Raw genomic sequence first — 19101 nt, 5'->3', positions numbered from 1 at the left:
GATAATTTCCAAACCACAGGGGAGGGAGACACTTGTCTCCCTGGTGGACAGTTGCATGTCTTATACTGGGAGTCTGTTTGCATACGGAGCCAAATGCAGATGAAAAGATTGCCAAGGACTTAAAGAGAAAAAAATTAACAGAAAGAGGTGAACAGCAGTGGGAGAGTGGAACTCCATTTACAGGTAATGAACAAAGGACTGGTCTAATATAGCTAATGGTGCAAAAAGACACCTTGGCATTCTTCGTCTGGGGAGAAAATCCATCCTGCCTGAAAAATGCTGAAATTTGGGTTGGGTTTACTATAATTGCACAGAGAGGTTCCATTTGCAGCCACTTAAGCTATTGTAACTTCTCTGTAAGCTGAATGTGTAATTTGCTTACCTTAAATATGATATTCTAAGAAACCTTGTTGTCTAAAGTAATACTAAACCTCTTCATTGCTGTATTCATTTATGATAAATAAATCTGTGCCCTAGTCAGTGTTTGTCCACAAGCAGTTTCTTGTAAGATTCTCACAGTGAAATTTGTTTCATAGGAGACATTTGGTCACTGTAGCTGAAGCCTCTTTATTCCGCAGGACAAGTCTGTTTGGTGTCAATGACCCCTGGTGAAACTGCACAATATTGACACTACTACAATTTGAGCAAAGAGTTGTGATTCATTATGAACAAGACTTCCAAAACTGTGCAACTTGATCTGCAATACTAAAAATAACAGGTGCAAACAGCACCCGATCCCAGTGACCTCAGTGAAACAGCAGGGGCTGGATAGGCATGGAAGAAATCCAAGGGGAGTCTCATCTCCTTTGTGTATTTAGAATTAGCCACTGAAAAGAGATGGAAATGGTAAGAGACCCCCAGGTTTGAAATCTAGTTTGAGACACTTAGTCTTTGACCCTTACCAAATTTCTTAACCTTCCTGGACCTCCATCAACCCAGTTATAAAAATGGGCCCAATGCTGCCACTGTGACTCTTGCAGATTAGTTCTACTCAAGTGAGTGGGACATCTTTAGGGTTACCATATTTCAAGTTCCCCAAAAGAGGACACTGCTGGGGGAGAAACTGGGTGGGGGGTTACTTGGAGATGCTGGAGGAGTGTGTGTGTGTGACTGGGAGGGGTATTCAGGGGAAATTGGAGAGGGTACCTGTGGCAGGGGTACTCACTAGAGGTCGGGGGCAGTGTCACTCCCTGTCACAGTGGTAGGGCGGCTGGCGCAAGCCCAGGATGCAGTGCCAGCCGTCAGTCAGCACCTCCCTGCGGGACCCCATCCCCAAGGCTGGGAGCTGGGGCCTAGGTGGGTGGAATCCAACAGCTCTGGCTTGCAGGGGAATGGACCAATCATCTGCAGAGTCAGGGGAAGGACCAACTGGGAAGTGGACCTATCGGGGCTCTTTCTGAGCTGCAACTTCCCCGCTCGGCAAAAACCACAGACATTTCCTGTTATTTTTTAAATCCCCCTGGAGAGAGAAAGGAGGCTCAAAAAAGAGGCTGTGTCTGAGAAACCACAGACATCTGGTAACCCTAGACATCTGGTTGAGTAAGGTATTATTCAGTGTGAGCAACAGTGGCACAATCTTGCTCTTAAGCACTCTCTTGCTATAAACAAGATGCTGCATCACTGCTCTGCTATTCTAATAGATTACAGAAAATTAAAATGTTATCTATGTGTACATTTTGGGTTTAAAAATAAAAATTCTTCACATTTTACTTAGAAATGTAGGCCCTGTTTCAACGATGGACTGAAACATATGCTGAACTTTAAGCATGCATATAAACCCATCCCAATTCTGCTAGCTTTCTGCACCTGCGAGGGTTGCCGGGCGTCCGGTTTTCGACTGGAAGGCCCGGTCGAAAAGGTCCCTGCCTGCCCTAGCCCTGCGTGGCTCCCGGAAGCAGCCGCCAGGTCCTTGCAGCCCTTGGGTGCATGGGCGGCCAGGGTGGCTCCGTGTACACTGCCCCCGCCTCCAGTGGTGGTTCTGTGGCTCCCATTGGCCAGGAACCGTGATGAATGGGAGCTGCCAGGGCAGTGCCTGTGGGTGTAAGGGCAGCACACGGAGCCTCCCTGGTTGCTCATGCGCCTACAGGCTGCAGGGAGCTGGCGGCCACTTCCTGGGAGCAGCGGTAAGCACTGCCAGGACCCTGCACTCGGAACCCCCTCCTGCACCCTAACCCCTTGCCCCAGCCTGGAGTCCCCTCCTTTACCCACACCCCTCATCCCAGGTCCCACCCCAGAGCCTGCACTCTGAGCCGGAGCCCTCACCATCCCCCAGCCCCCTGCCCCAGCCTTGAGCCCACTCTGAACTCCTCGGCCCAAGCCCAGAGCCCCCTCCTTCATCCCAAACCCCTCATCCCTGGCTCCACCCCAAAGCCCACACCCCCAGCTGGAGCCCACACCCCTCCTGCACCTCATGCCCCTGACCCAGCCCTGAGACCTCTCCTGCACCCTGAACCCCTCATTTCTGGCCCCACCTGGAGCCCACACCCCCAGCCCAGAGCCCATAACCCTGCCGCACCCTAACCCCCTGCCCCAGTCCAGAGCCTCTCCTACACCCTGAACCACTCATCTCCAGCCCCATCCTGGAGCCCGCACCTCCAGCCAGAGCCCTCACCCCCATCCTGTACCCCACCCCCACCCCAGCCCGGTGAAAGTGAGGGAGGGTGGAGGAGAGCGAGGGGGCAGCGCCTTGGAGAAGGGTCAGGGCATGGGCAGGGCCTTAGGGAAGGGGCAGGGCAAGGTTGTTTGGTTTTGTGTGATCAGAAAGTTGGCAACCCTAGCACCGGCGTAAGTCCTATTGATGTCAATGAGACTTACGCACATGCTGTGTACTGGGCTGAGTCAAAGCCTGAGTGCTTCTGACAGTTGCCGGACCTAGATTTATGGCTGAACAGGTGCAGCACAGCCCGTGGAAGTGATAGCTTCCCCATATTGCCCTACCACTGTGACTCAAACAGACCTGGAAGGACCACCAATGGGTGCAGAAGGGGAGTTAAATCTCTTTGGCCATTCAAGCCATGGTTTCTGTGTTGAGACTACCAATAGGGAAGCAGTTGTGGTGGTGGTTTTTAAGTGGACACCAGAAATGAGACCCTCCTGTGTGGCAGGTATAGTTGTGCTTTCTGTGATGTCACAGAAATCTCTAGTGCAATGAGAAGCATTCTAAAATTATGGTCATACTGGACATGTGCAAGAAATGTGTTCCTCACAATGACAGCGCACAGCAAACATCCACTATGACATGAAATACAAAGAACAAAGGACTTGCTGTGCTGATTCCAATAACGTACACACAATATTAATTAGATCAGAGTTAAAAATAATACACTATGCTGTCTTGGTTTCAGAGCAATGCTTTTTGGATAGTACAAAGGGGGGGTGGGTATTGTGAGGATGATCATAATGAAGTTGAGTTTTGGGTGTGAAATTATGCACACGGAGAGAGAGAGAGAGAGAGATCCATTGGAACACTAATAAAAACAAAATTATATAATTAATCCAAGAGCTTTTTTAGATTTATAATCGGTTTCAGATCCTAACATTCATTCCTTACTATGGCCAGTTAAAAACAATTTGGGAGGTTAAGAGTCATGTGTGTATTTGGATGTAAATAAGATGTTTGGATTAGGATTTCCTTCACACATAGACTAGTGGGTTTCACAAGTTTGCAAGATGGTGCAGTTAGTGGGTATGGTTTAGTCTGTGCAGTACCTTAGTGCAGCATAATCAGTTTCTAATTGCAGACTATGATCTCTCACTGAAAAATATTTGAAGTCCGGCTCCTCAGCTGATGTAAAACAACACGTCTCCTTTCATTTCAACCGAATAATACCTGTTTTCTCCAACCAAGCAGTTAGCCCAACCTTTTGCCCCAAACGCTTAGAGAATTAAGATCCTGCAGAAATACAGAATCAAATAAAAATTGAAGATAAACAAGATATGCATTCAATTGATCAACAACAGATATAAAAAGTGTCATACAATTATAAATTACATACACACATGGCATACAAATATACTATTTACACATCTATAGCATCCTAACAAAGCACTAACCACCCACTAAAATGCAGATGTCATGTGTCCACTTGCTGGCCCAGTATCAGTGGATTTCATGCATGGAGAGATCTGTCTCAGATATTTTCTTTAGAAGATGTGCTTCATTGTTTTGAAGCACAATCTGAAAATGGTTCTACCTTGGATGAGCCATTAGCACATGGCCTATGATATCTGAGAGCTCTGCTTAACTTATCCTCTGTGGGTTCCCCTTTAGTTTTTCAGTCATGAGAACAACCATAGAAGATTCTAAGTAGATTTCAAACTTTGTCATGTGGCCAGAGATTTTATCCATTCATCACTATGGTATTTGGATATCACCATACTGACCCCTTCCACTGAAAAAGATAAGTGAACTGGGATAACATGGTTTTGGTAATTAAATATTCATGATAAATAGGTCCAATGGCCTGTGATGGGATATGAGATGGGGTGGGATCTGAGTTACCCAGGAAAGAATTTTCTGTAGTATCTGGCTGGTGAATCTTGCCCATATGCTCAGGGTTTAGCTGATCGCCATATTTGGGGTCGGGAAGGAATTTTCCTCCAGGGCAGATTGGAAGAGACCCTGGAGGTTTTTCGCCTTCCTCTGTAGTATGGGGCACGGGTCACTTGCTGGAGGATTCTCTGCTCCTTGAAGTCTTTAAACCATGATTTGAGGACTTCAATAGTTCAGATATAGGTGAGAGGTTTTTTACAGGAGTGGGTGAGTGAAATTCTGTGGCCTGCGTTGTGCAGGAGGTCAGACTAGATGATCATAATGGTCCCTTCTGACTTAAATATCTATGACTCTATGAAACTGTGATGGCCTCTTCCAGCCTGTCATTCTGTCTTCCCAGAATATGTGGGTGGCTCTTTTCATAGCTCATTTTCCTTCTATTTCCCACCCCTATACGCACACTGAAGCAGAATCCAGGACAAGGAAGGCAACCTAACTCTTTCTGATTCTTCTCTAGTGAAGGAGAGCTGAAGGTGGTGGGAGATAGGGAAAGACCCGTCAGGGCCAGCTCTTGCATCCCTTCATTTTGCCTTCATATCACAGAACTGAGCCAACAAGCCCTTGAGAAAGAAGCTGTTCTCAATTCCTGTTTGCACTGACAGGGTTGGAGCTGGATAACTTTACTGAGTAGATCCAGAAGAATAATGATAAAAGAAAAATGTTCTCCCTTTATTTTATTTTATTAATTTAACTCACTAATCTTAGTGCCTTCTGGAAGTCTCAATGTATAAAACCCTTCCAGGCACTGTCATACCAACTACTGTATCTTAGAATACAGGTCTTTTTAGAGCTGACAGAATGTAAAAATTCTGCATGACATATGTGCCTTTACAGGCTGAGTTCACCTCCATCCCTACTGATCACTGGGTGCAGCATGAGCAAAATTCAGACAATTTAAAATAATGCTACTAAAACAGAAGCTTCCTCAAATTTACAGCAGAGGTTATAAAACAATCTGACCCCATTGCGAGATCCAACGGTAGCAGTGAATGCTGTGACTTGGAAACAAACTGGAGAATACTAACTCCTCATTTGAATCCTTTTTAAAATAATGTTTGCTTTAAGATGAAGGGTGCTTGCAACATAGGGGAAAGGAATAGGTATGGAGGGAGTAGAGGACACAAAGTGTGGAATTGGACATGGAATCAGGCCAAAAAGGGCTTGGTAGAATCATTTAGTTTGCAGTGGGAAAATCAAGAGGATCAAATCCCATTACTGGAGATACGGTGGCATGAATTTGACCAGGCATCTTTATTCCTAGGTCAAAATCAACATCACTGATTGAGTTATGAAACTTTAAGCTGGCAAAGTCTTTGATCTCATAATGTCATGGCTGTGACGCTGGCAGACTAGGTGCCAGCTCTTGCCAGGACTTTCGGCCTTAGCTGAGCACTGACAAATTTATTGCTGGAAACCAGTCTGTTTCATCTGTGTATGGTTAGTATGGTTAAGATGGGTATTGAACTTATAACAATGTGTTTAGACTTTATGAAATACTTGTAAGTTGCTGCATGCATTAATCTTACTTATAGTATCTTTCTCACGTGCTATAAGGTAATATTTAAGTTTTTGCTTCATAACTGTAAAAAAATGTTTGCTCTGAAACTGTGAACCATGTCATGAAGGATTGTCTTCTAACCAAAGCGAAATGGGCCATTGTGGGACATCACAATACACTGATGAAGAGGCTATGTGCAAAAGGTCTCATCCCTTCAGCTTGAATTCTGGAAGGAGGAAATAGAAACAGCTGACAAGAAAAAATTTGATCTCTCTCTTTTGCTGTTTGAACTCTCACAGTGCTGGAGTAGAGATCCCCAGGGCCAACCCAGACATTCAGAACTGACAGATTACGTCAACTCTGTCACCTTTTAAAACTATAGACTAACTCATTTGTGTATCTATTCTTGCCTGCTTTAAACCTTGTAATAACTGTCATTTCTTTTTCTGAAACTAACTACAGAGTTCTTAATTATTACAGGATTGGCTACAAGCATTGTCTTTGGTGACAGGTTTTAGAGTAACAGCCGTATTAGTCCGTCTTCGCAAAAAGAAAAGGAGTACTTGTGGCACCTTAGCGACTAACCAATTTATTTGAGCATGAGATTTCGTGAGCTACAGTACAAATTGAGATCTAAAGTACAAATTGACCTGGGATAAGTGACTAGACTGGGAGCAACCTGAATATTTTGTGATCTTTGGGGTATAGCAACCAACTAGCAATAAGTGCAGCTTGCCTAGGTTGCGAAATAGTCCTCTTGGGCATTCCAGTCTTTCTGACTCCATGGTAAGACTTGGTAGTGCTTCAAGAGTTCACATTTGTGACTGGGTTGGTAGTCTGATTATAGAACATACCACCAGTTTGGGGTCTTTGCCCTGCTCCTTGACAGTCTTCCTTGAGGTTGACAGTCATGGTAATGAGGCACCGACAATGGAATGTTGTGTTTTAAAAGGTAGGCGGTCTAGAGGAGAAAACTGAGGGTTAAAACAAGAGTTCAAAACTCCTGGGTTCTAATCCTGGCATTTCCACTGACTTGCTGTGTAACCCCAAGTAAGTCATTTTGCCTCTTCCCTGTAAAATGGGAATACTACTACCCTCCCCTCACAATAGTGTAAGAGGAGTCTGAGAAATATCTTGGTAAGGATTGCCAAATCTGGGATAAAAAGGGTGAGCCCCTACTTCTGTGGGTACCAAGGCCCCCACTGACCAGGTTGGTTTGAGACTGAGAAACTCATGGGAGGAGCCAGCCAGAGACTCCAGCTGATAGCAAACACAGCTGCAGCAAAGGACATTAGTGATATCCTCAGACGCTTTCCCCAGCTTTTACTCCGGCCATTTCTCTGCTCTGTGCTGACTGGATGTTTACTCCTGCACAGTCAATCCACTTCAGCCTCACCCGTCACCATGCTCCATCGCTGCTTTCCCTCCCTTCTTGCCTCTCACACTTCAGTGTCTCCTCTCCTTCCCTTCCTTTCTGTTTCTCTAATCCTCCTCTAGCAAAATACTTCCTCCGCCACAACAACAACAACAACGTGCATGGAATGAACATGACTTTGCAAAAACATCACGTTGTTCATTCTGCTTGCATGTTTTATTCCTTTCCTACAACCATTGCCTGTCTTGTCTATTTAGACCAGTGGTAGGCAACCTGCCATCAGGGTGATCTGATTGCAGACTGCAAGACTGGTAATCTGATTGCGGCCTGCCACTTCCATTGGCCAGAAATGGAAACCACAGCCACTGGGAGCTGAGGGGAGCTGTGGCTGCGGGCAGTCAACATCATCAAAATGTCTCGCCGCCCGCAATCAGATTACCCTCATGGGCCGCAAGCAGCCCGTGGGCCGCTGGTTGCCCACCACTGATTTAGACAGGGAGTAGAGCTATGCATTGAATGCAAATTCCATTTCATGGAATATTTTGAGATTTCAAAATTTGTCTTTGTTCCAATTAGGAACAAAACCTGAAAATTTCAAAAAAGTCTCTGCAAAAGAAAATTTGGGGAAAAGTTTGTGACAAAACTGAAGCATTTCATTTTGCCTTTTTTTATAATATACACGATTTTAAAAATTCAGAACAGAAAGTTGTTTCAAAATGAAAAATCAAAACTTATACTAACAATGTCAAAATGGGACATTTTCAGAACTTATTTCCCCCTTCTTTTCCCCCATCCACATCTAAAACAGCATTCAGTGAAATCGGCAGGATTTCACAAAGCATTTCAATGTTAACATAACTGTACTTTCCAAAAGGAGACGGTTTCTTCAAAGTTTTTCTCCCAGCAGTAAGATCTTTTGTAGAGGGACTATCTCTCACTCTCACACAAGATTTCCCACCACATCAAGATACAATCCCTATGGGAGGGCAGGGGCAGCTACAGTGGTTTAGCCATGTCATCAAGCTACCCCATAGCAGAAGCACAAGGTGCATCTTAGATTGGATTCCAATCTAAGGGAAGGGAAGAGAAGGCATGGAGGACAAAAATATAACCTATTGCAGGATAACTGCCAACCTGGAGATCACTTACTCTGGACAGAGAACGGTGGGACAAACATCTTGTTCTGGATAGACAAAAGTGGAAGATTGGGTGACCTCATGTGCTACTACCCACAGGAGATTCGAAGTCTCAGGGTACATCTTTACTGCAAAAAAACACGTGTGGTAGTGAGCCTCAGAGTCCAGGTCAAATGCCTCGGCTCATCGGCTTCACACTAGAGGACTAAACACAGCAGTGGGCTTGGGCTCAATCTAGTGACAGGGGACGGTCTCAGAGCTAAGGCTCTAGACTAAGCATGGATGTCTACACTGCTATTTTTACCCCTCTTAGTGCACGCCCCACAAACCTGAGTCAGTGACCTGGGCCCTAAGACTTACTGCTGCAGCATTTTTTCGTTTTGTGTTGTGTAGTGTAGATGTACCCTCAGTCTAAATTACTAACCCTGACAATTCATGTCAAAGCTATGCAACCAACACCACAGGAATGAGGGAATGAGTTCTGATATTTAAAGCAGACTTTCCAGCTGCCACAGACTGGGACATGGGCTATCATGCCTAGTGGTTGGAGCCAGGGCGGTCAAGAACCAGGAGTCAGAAACTGAGTAGGGCAGGAGCAACCCAAGAAAGAAGGCAGGAACAGGACGGGAGGAAAGCTCGGAAAAACAAGGAAGGCACAGGAGCGGCCACATCTGCAGGTGTGAAAATTGAGCCGGCCCTAGTCCTCCTGCTGGCCTTAAGAGCAATCCCAGCACTATCACTCAGCCAATCAGGCAATCTGGCCAATTAGTAGTTTCAGCCAAAGTTAGCTAGCCAATCCCAGGCTCAGCTGCAGGCCCCCATTCATGACACTAACATCCATATACTGTGGCTTTGTCTACACTAAGAAAGCTGAGACCTCTAATTCTTCAAGAGTGTAGCTTCTTTAGTGATAGCAATGCATCAATCTGTGGTGTAAACAGGGCTCAGACATTTTTGGCTTGGTGTCATCCAGACCTGGTGCAAGTAAGTTTACATAAGACCAGTCTACATTGCCACCTCCATCTTTGTTACCCAGGGTCAAGCTGCACCCATGGAGAATTACTGGTCCCGCACTTTTCCCAGCGTGGACACCTCCTGTGAGGGTTGGCAAATCAGAGAATCCTGCATGCGTCCTTTAATGGTATAAAAAGGAGGGTATAAAAGGTGCATTTTGCTGATAAACAATGTGGTCATTGACCCTATAGGAAAGTAAACACTATTTCAAAAATATCCAGCTAGAAAGAGAAAAACCAAAGCATCCTCTAGCCTTGTTGACAATTCTAAATAATTCTGCTAATGGTGTTTGCAAGGGCTGGCCAAATGGCAAACGCAACTTTGAAAGGGTCTTGGTTCCCTATTGTTCTGAGCAGTGGATCTAGGGTACCAAAGCTGTTACCAGCTTCCCTTAATCAACAAGGTATAACTACAGCAGTCTGTATGAGGAGTGAAAGAAATGAAGTGTAACAAATGAAGAGCAAGGTTCTCAGCAGGGTATATGAAAAGAAAACTGTAGCAAAACAGCTTTATTCATTCAAGCGAAGTCTTATGGGTCTAACGCAAGGTAGATGTTTGAGTCTATAAGAAAAACAATTTATGGCACAATTGGGTTTTGTTTGCTCTGTTTAGACATTTGTCTGTCTTCACAACATCTTTGAAACCTTGTTTACAAGGAAGACAGGTTGCACCAAAGCAAATAAGATTGGAGCTGTTGACAGACAGGATGCAGTCAGGAATTTTTAATCAAGAGACCATGTTTGCTGGAGTGACTCTTCACATCTTTCCTATGAAATAATTCCACTATCTATATTTTCCCTCCCATTGGAAGTGAAGGTTGCTGATGAGATGGCCTCCTAAAATGATGCAATGGCAAATAATTCATGTTTTCCTCTATTTTAATGTATGGGTTATAGCTCTCTGCAGGAAAGAAAAAATGTTTCTAAATCTGGTAAATTGACCTTTTGAGGACCAGCCTTAACAATGTTTGTTCATCAAATGCAAACCTATTGCACATGTCTGTTATTATACATGCAGTGGTCACTGTTAAAAAGGCAACACAGCTTCTGCTATCACAAAAAAAGTTTTATTTGATCATGAGATGATTTTCTTTTTGTGATTAAATGAATCTCAATTCAGCGGTGGGCCTGAAATTTGCTGACTCCAATAGCTGTGTGACCAACAGCTCACTTGCACAAATGTTCATTGCAAGTAAAATGTGCATAAACCTGGTTGAAGTAAAATTCAATATAGAAGTCACAGAAGCATTCACAAATATTTTTTTCTGACTATTCACTGACAAATAGCCATGGAAACACAGGCTGACTGAAGGTTGGAACACAACACTCTTTCTGGTGCTGCATCAGAGCACTATGAGCACTACTTTTGGCATCTAGCATCCTTGTTGAGAGTGTACATACCTGCCAAAAATTACATTAGAAATACAGTATCCGGCCTCCATGCCAACGCATTCCTCTTCCAGCAAGGAAATAACCTACTCCTTGAGTCCAGTCTTTCCTGGTGGCTTGAAAACTGGGACATATTCATTACAGATTAAACTGAGCTTTTGCTTTGGACAAAAGGACTATTGCTGTTACCTTGATGTGATGTAACACAGTGTTGTAGAAGGGAGGCCATCTTGGAAACGTGACTCAAGTTGCTCTTAACAACAACTGCTGTTACGACTACTAGTACTACTACTAAGGTTTAGCACTTATATAGCACTGTACACTTCCCAAGGGGTGTTAAAACATTCAGTCCCTGATATTGTGTCTTTGAATCCCTTGAAGTTATCACTGAATGAAGAAATGCCCAATTTTGTGGTCTCTAATGAGATGATTTGTTCCTTTTAGGAATACTACTTTGGAGTATGAAACATTTTACCGAGAAGAGGAATATGCAGCCTTTGTAACTTCTCCTTCTTGGATTGCTATACAGTCTGGGTTCTCCTTTATGTTTGTTGCAGAAGAGCATAATTCCATCCCCTGGGTTAGCAGTGAATGCTCGGGGTGGAATATGCTACTTGGAATGAGAGTAAGTTTAGGGATAGATTAATAGACATTTGTGTTAACTTTCGAGTTCTTGGCTGATAACAAAAATATTTAGAAATACAGGCAGAAGAATCTTAGCATTGACATTCTCTTGAATCCAGCATCTAGAAATCCCCATATAAACAAACCAGCCTTTCAAATGCATTTTGTGCAATTACATTAATTCAGACCTTGGATCCAACAAATGGAAGATTTTGGAGATATTTTTGCTCTACCTTTACTACTTCTCCATAATTAATCATTAAAAGTGTTTTCCTTTCCTCCCTTCCCCCATTATTTGCAGATTTTAAGACAGGAAAGATGATCTTCTAGTTAAAGCACTATACTGGGACTCAGAAGATCTGGTTTCAATTGCCAGCTCTGGCACAGACTTTCTATATGGCATTGGTCAAGTCATTTAATAATGATAGTAATTAATAATACCTTTCTCCCACTCTCTGCCTGTCTAGTTTATTTAGAATGAAAATTCTTCAGGGCAGAAAGTGCCTCTTACTATTCATTTATAGACCGCCTAGTATAAAAAGGCCCCAGTCGTGGCTGGGCCCTTCAGTACTACTTCACTGTAATCAATACAAACAATAAACAAATAATAGCCAGTATTTCCCTTACAAATGCCTTCTCTAAGAGGTCCTGAGACACATTATCACAAAGCTGACACCTTCTACAGGTACCAACTTCAAAATGACTCTCTCGTGCCTATAGTCACTGTTTGCTTTTGATCACTTGAGCGGTGTATCTTGTGCTGGGGGGACAAAAAAACACTTGTCCCTCTCTGAGGGTAACTGCTCTTATCACAAAGAACAATCCCCACCTGCCACTGTGATCCATATCAGGAAACTAGATTCGAGTATGATCTTCTGTTTAGGGTCCTGATGGGCACTAAAGTTAATGGCATTGAGAGCAGAGGTCTGAAACGCCTGGACAGATTACTTTACTGTGTTGAGCAGCAGTGCCAACTTGCAAAAACATTTGTCTCTTCACGGTTTGCCTAGCTATGCAAGCCAGGCTTTGTATTTGTATGCTTTGAGACATCACATACAGATGTGATTTGCAGAGTTCAAATCAAACTATTCCTTTAGAGAACGGCTGAAGCAAAGCAGTTACCTTATGAGAGGGAAGCACTTTCTTAGTTCTGTTTTGATTTTCAGTATGATACATTATAGTAGCCATCTGTGCCCTAAAGTGAAGAGATTTTTTTTCCCTTTAAAGAAAGCTTTCTCCTCGCTCCTGCCTGTACATTCTTAGCCATTTTATAATTCAAGCTATGACACATGCTATCTGGAGGCAATGGCCACAGGATTGGTCTGCCTGCCAATGTGCCCTGACTTACGTAAAAGAACAAACCCTCCATTGTTTCCTGAGCACCATATGTCAATACAATAAAATCACTGTCTTCTGTATTCAAGCTTACATTTGTTTATGATTAGAGTTTACTTCTTGGCTGTTAGACTAAAAATGTATGTTCTTTTTCTTGCACTACAATACTTTTTCTACTCACCCACCTCCACCCCCAGCAAGAGAATGTGTAGCCCGAGGAGTAAAGTTCTCTCATCAATTGCACAGTTTTAAAACCAAATCTTATGTTTCTTTTTAAAAATATAAGTAATTTGGTTATAATTTTCATAGGTAAGCACTGGCATAACCCTACTTGTATGCATGTGTAGGTCTAACCAGAAAAATGCAGGTTAGTTCTATGGAGGCCCTGATTTAGGACAGTAATTAAGCACATGGTTAACTTTAAGTGAGTAGTCCCATTGAAGTCAACTGGAATAATCACATGCTTAAAGTTAAGCATGTGCTTAAGTGCTTTGCTAAATTGAGGCTCTAGGGAGTCTAGCATGAAGCTGGAAGTTAAGAGACCTGGATTCAACTCCCACTTCTCCCACTAACTTGCCTTGTGATCTTGGGTACTTCAGTTCTTCTCTGCATGCTCTTGACTCCAGCCATAAAAGGAGATAACATCATGCAACCACTTTTTTAAAGTGCTTAGCAATATGAGAATGGAAAATGCTATCGACGTGTAAAGTATTATTAGGGGAAGTAAAGGTGCTTAAGGTACCTTAAAGCTTGGGGAGGACTGGGCTTTATATTTAATGGAGAGAAATGTTCACCTTAAAGGAGAGCAGGTATATTAACTACCCTCCTTTAGGGTTTCTGTCATGGGTGCCTTTATAATCTCCTTGGGGTCCACATGAGCCCAGCTGGCAGTAGCAGCTGAAGGTGATGCACTGAAAGTTCCCACCCACTGGCTCCCCCACTTCCCAGGATAGTCCTGGCCCCCTACTCCCTTTGCCTCATGAATCCTCCACCCAGTTGAGGGGAGATGACAGAAAGTGAATGCATCTGGTTCTCTTCTTGCTCACGTCAGTTTTATCCCTACTTGGGTGGAATTAGTTCTGGTGTAAATGAGAGGGGAATCAGGCTCACAGGGGTTTATATGCACTTAATCCTGTAACAAGTACTTCCTTTATGCCTTCAGCTGCTCCAGAAAGGGTGCAGTACTGTCAACACCTGCCCCAATGATAACCCACCTGCCATTATTCTCCCACAATCATAAAATGTTTTCTGTAGTTTCCCATGGGGTGATAAGTCTTGTTTCCCTCCAAGTGTTATCGTTACTTCGGCCTGGGCTCAAGATGAAGATATCTGCCAGGTTCCACCCACCCACACAATATACACTTTGTCCAATGTGCTATAGCACAATGCTAGGTACAGTATATTGAAAGTAAATATTTGGATACTTAAGTAACCGTGCTGAAAAGAGCCCCTATCTTTATGAGCTATATCAAACCATAATGAAATGTGTAAATTATCTGGTTGTTATATCTCTGGAAACATTCCCTCCCACTGGTGCTCTGGGAAGTGATTTTCAGTTTGTGAGCTGGAATAAAGTTAGATAAGTAAAACAAAATCCTTTCTACCAGGCTACAGTATTAAATTATTTGTTGGCCCAAGGAAGATTGCTAAAAGGTAAGTAGTCAAAAGCAGTTGCATATGAAAACTCAGGCACATAAGTGGCCCGACTGGTTTTTAATATAGATACAATCTTTATCATGAAGGAACAAAGTCCTTCATTTCCTGTTGATGATGATCACACGATATCAGTGCAATTTAAGCAATCACAGTCAAATATTGACTGTTTGTGGAGCACCTTTAAATCTTGAACTCTTTGCATATGAGGTAGTTAACTAAAAAAAGGTCTAAGCTGCACCTGCTATTCAGACACAAACCTTTAAGCTGAGGAAAGGGGCACTGAGTATAAGAAACATCCTGAGTAGTTATCTTTCTCAGTGCTCTTTACCTCTGCTGCCAAGGAGAGGTTGATTCACTGCCTCAAAAAACAAACAAACAATCAATGCAGTGAGGAAAAATTGCCAAGATATGACTGAGAAGCCAATAGTAAACTCCTGGATTTCTGTTTTTCCCGCCCAGCTGCTTAAAGAAATTGTTAACTTATTAACTGACTGGATCAGGCAGGTGGGACCAAAAAAAAAGTTGAAATTTTATAGTGAGTAATAAAACATCAAATATTTACTTCTAGAAATGATAAATAAAACTGGCTACAGGTGTGACTCAAGCAGATTTCACCTTTAATTCCTACCACCTTCACTTCTGTCTGAGCATGTGCTGGCCATGAAGTTAAGATCAAATCAAGGAATGGTCATGAAATCTACAAATATAATAGATGGAAATACATAGCATTTTGGCCCATAGGAGTATCACAAGGAAGGCACAATGGGAATTTCTCTTTCTGTTTTCAATCACGTACAACATGGACACTACCCATTGTTGTTGGATGTTTCTATACCTTAGCATATCAGTTTGGCTTCCTTGCTTTCAGAAGTCATGGATTTCCAACTGAATTTCCAGGGTTTCATAGTTTAGAATTTACTCACTCTACCAAATGAAAGTGTTGGTGGCTTGTTTATTGAATCCCTATATAAAACCATTAGTGGGTAATTGAGTGGGTAAAATTTTCAAAAGTACTTACATGATTTGGGAACCTAAGTTCCATTTTCAAAAGAGACAGGGCCAGATTTACAAGGTATTTAGGTGTCTAATGATGCAGATAGGCACATAGGCCTAAATCCTCAAAGGTATGGAGACAACTTTGAGGATCTGGCCCCTAGTGGGATTTTAAGTGCCTAAATGAGTTAGCCACCTAACTCCTATGGAAATAATTTCTTAAATATTAATACTTATTGCCTCCTGTACATATTTGCAAACATATTAAAATGCAAGTATTAAAACATATTCAGATAACATTATTTTGTTTAAATAATACTTTTCTAAGGCACTTTACAATACAAACATTAGTCTTGGACATTTTTTACCCAAGACATTTTAGCATTCTATTTGTAACTAGTTATGTAAAATGATAGCCAAGTCTAAAAAGATAGGAGAAAACGGAATATGTCAAAGGTTGATGCAATTTGCCTGATTCTCTACTGAGACCTGCATTTTGTATAGTGAATTACATGGGTGCAAAGTGAATATAAAAGATTTGTTGAGTTTTACATCCACTTTTCACAGGTATAAATGGCTACACAAGGTGTAAGGGGCAATGATTTTACCCTCTACACAATATTTAGAGGTTATGTGACTTGCCAAAGTTACATAGTAAGTCAGTGGTAGAGTGGGGAATAGAACCCAGGGGTACCGATTCCATGCTCTCCCCAGGATCTCATAATTTATAATACTTGTTTTCTTGGTTGTTGCCAGGAGATAGTATTTCCTAATACTGAATGTTGCTATTATGGCATACTGCATTTGCACTTAATGGTAGGGCATGTTTTCCAAAAGCTTTAATATTATAATGCTTAGATCAGATCAGAAGTATCAAATGAAAAGGAGTGAACATCAGAATCCATGAACTTATCAACACTTTTGATAGTGAAAAGGGCATGCCCCATATAACCTAGGCTACCTGACTCACCAAGGAGGTCCATGATGGGATAAAACAATATAGCACTGTGGATGGCAAAGTGACCCCATCCACCCAAACTAAAATCAGGTACTTCATGAACAATCAGATATCCAAGATTCTCAACAGACCTACAGCAGGTTGAAGATCAACACACAGTATATAAGGGGAGTGGTGTGTCTGGGTTATTTCCAGATAAGTAATTATCTGTACTATTCGTAGAAGAAGGAGACAGATCGGAGAAGATGAGTCCAAATAATGGAAAGACAGAGCAGCAAACGTGGTGTTGTTTTGATGTGATGAGCAGAGTTCTTCCCTCTTGGACTTTGGCTAAGTCATACAACATTATAAAAATCCATCACTAGCAGATATTTCAGTGACTGAGTGCTGTGCTCAATGCATAGCTGCTGCTGCTTTTTTTTCTTTATTTTTTTTAACATCAAAGCTGAGGACAGGAAAATAGTATCATTGACGAAGGTTTCAACATGCATGTAAGGTTTGTTCTAATAAAATAGGAGTAATTAGTTTGGAAAGAAAGAGAAAATTGTCCCTTTAATTTCCCAAGATGACCTATGAGATCTCATTTCCCACCCTGCGACCCCCCACCCTCTGACCACAATTGGGATGAAATTTCTGCAGGGCATTTACGAATACAATGAGACAAAGGGTCTTATTTCGAAAGGAAACAGCAGTAGAATTATAATTCATAAACGCTTACAAACTTAATTCAAGATCACATAACCCTCTTTATTTTGGAGAAGGTTTGTGTCAAGCTGTCTTGAAGTGGATCAAGAGCATGAGTACCAACCTCAGGCAGACTGTTGGGGACCAGGGCACAAACCCCAAATTGGCTGTGAGTTCTATACTTCAGTTTCACAGATCAATCATCACGTGAAAATCAGACGGTATAACTGCCTTAACATGGAGTCACAGACAGCTCTCTTGGGAAAACCGATCTGTCTTGCCATCCATGAGAGCCTACCTGGTGATAGATAGCCCCTTACACCACAAATCACAACCGACCTAAAAGTCGCAATTCTTCAACAAAAAAACTTCAAAAACAGACTCCAACAAGAGACTGCCCCCCCCCCCCACCGTTCCTCACACATTCTTGTCAACTGCTGGAAATGGCCCACCTTGATTATCACTACAAAAGGTTTTTTTTCTCTTCTGCTGGTAATAGCTCACCTTACCTGATCATGCTCATTACCGTGTGTATGGTAACACCCATTGTTTCATGTTCTCTGTGTATATAAAATCTCCCCACTGTATTTTCCACTGCATGCATCTGATGAAGTGAGCTGTAGCTCATGAAAGCTTATGCTCAAATAAATTTGTTAGTCTCTAAGGTGCCACAAGTACTCCTTTTCTTTGTGTGGATACAGACTAACACGGCTGCTACTCTGAAACTTAACAATATTCAGGTTACTTTCAGTCCCAAAGAACCAATCCCTTACCCCAGATCAATTGCACCTTAGGGGTTCTCACACCAAAGACAAGACTTGTAGCCAATCCTATAATAAACTATATACCGATTTATTAATAGGAAAAGAAAGCAAGAAATATTTACAAGGTTAAAGCATATAAACATACATACACAAATGAGTTACAGTCTTAATTTTCCAAAGTAAAAGAGGCTTCTGTGATAAGCAAGATCCGTATGTCCTTTAGGGCTAACCTAGGCTAAGCACTGGGGATATTACACTTATTCCTAGTAATTCTTGTCCTCCCGAGTCTAAGCAGCATAAAGGTACAGTTCCTCTTTGTTAGGGGTTTTTAATCCCTTCCCCCTTTTTTGCTTTGAGTCAGCTGATGGGAAGAATTAACTTGCAATACTCATCTTCCAGCAGAGGGAAGGAGAGAGAATAAACAAAAAGGTATTTTGTCCTCTTTAATATCGCACTCTAGTCTGTCCGGTGTCTATCCTTGTTGGACAGGACATAGCACCTTCTGTTGGAGATCCGTATCAGTTAATGTTTCTCTCCAGTCTGGTGATTTACACAGTCACAGAGGTTTATGATGCAAATACTCAGATATTACCTTCTGATATGGTATACAGACGTTATAAGTGAGATTAATGTATGCAGCAATTTACAAGCATTACATAAAGTCTAAACACTAAACACATTCTTATAATTCTAATACCTATTTTAACAATACTAACACACAGGTGAGCCAGACCAATTTCAGCTCTGGATATGTCAGTATCAGACATTGAGCCCTTGGCATCAGCTGGCAACTTGTCTGCCAGTGTCGCAGTTTGAATAGGAAGTTTCTTAACCATTAATATCAAATTTCCGTTCTTGTCTTTTTATGTATATCATGCATGCTGTTTGGCTCATTATATAGGGGCAAATCCTGAAGCACTTATTCAAGGGGTATTGTCAGGGGAAGTTGTGGATGCTCAGAGCGTAAGAGGGTGTTCTCAGCACTTAGCACGATTTGCCCCTAGGTCAATAGTCCGTTCAAGAGCTTACTGAAGTCAATGAAAGTTTTACTTGACTAAGAATGGAGTAAAAACTGAAACAGGAAATCAAGATTTATCCCATAGAGAACAATAAATGGGGCCGGT

This window comes from Lepidochelys olivacea, assembly GCF_965140295.1.
Source record: "Lepidochelys olivacea isolate rLepOli2 genome assembly, chromosome: 3".
In the NCBI taxonomy this organism is placed as follows: Eukaryota; Metazoa; Chordata; order Testudines; family Cheloniidae; genus Lepidochelys; species Lepidochelys olivacea.
Note: the sequence above shows the minus strand (reverse complement) of the source record.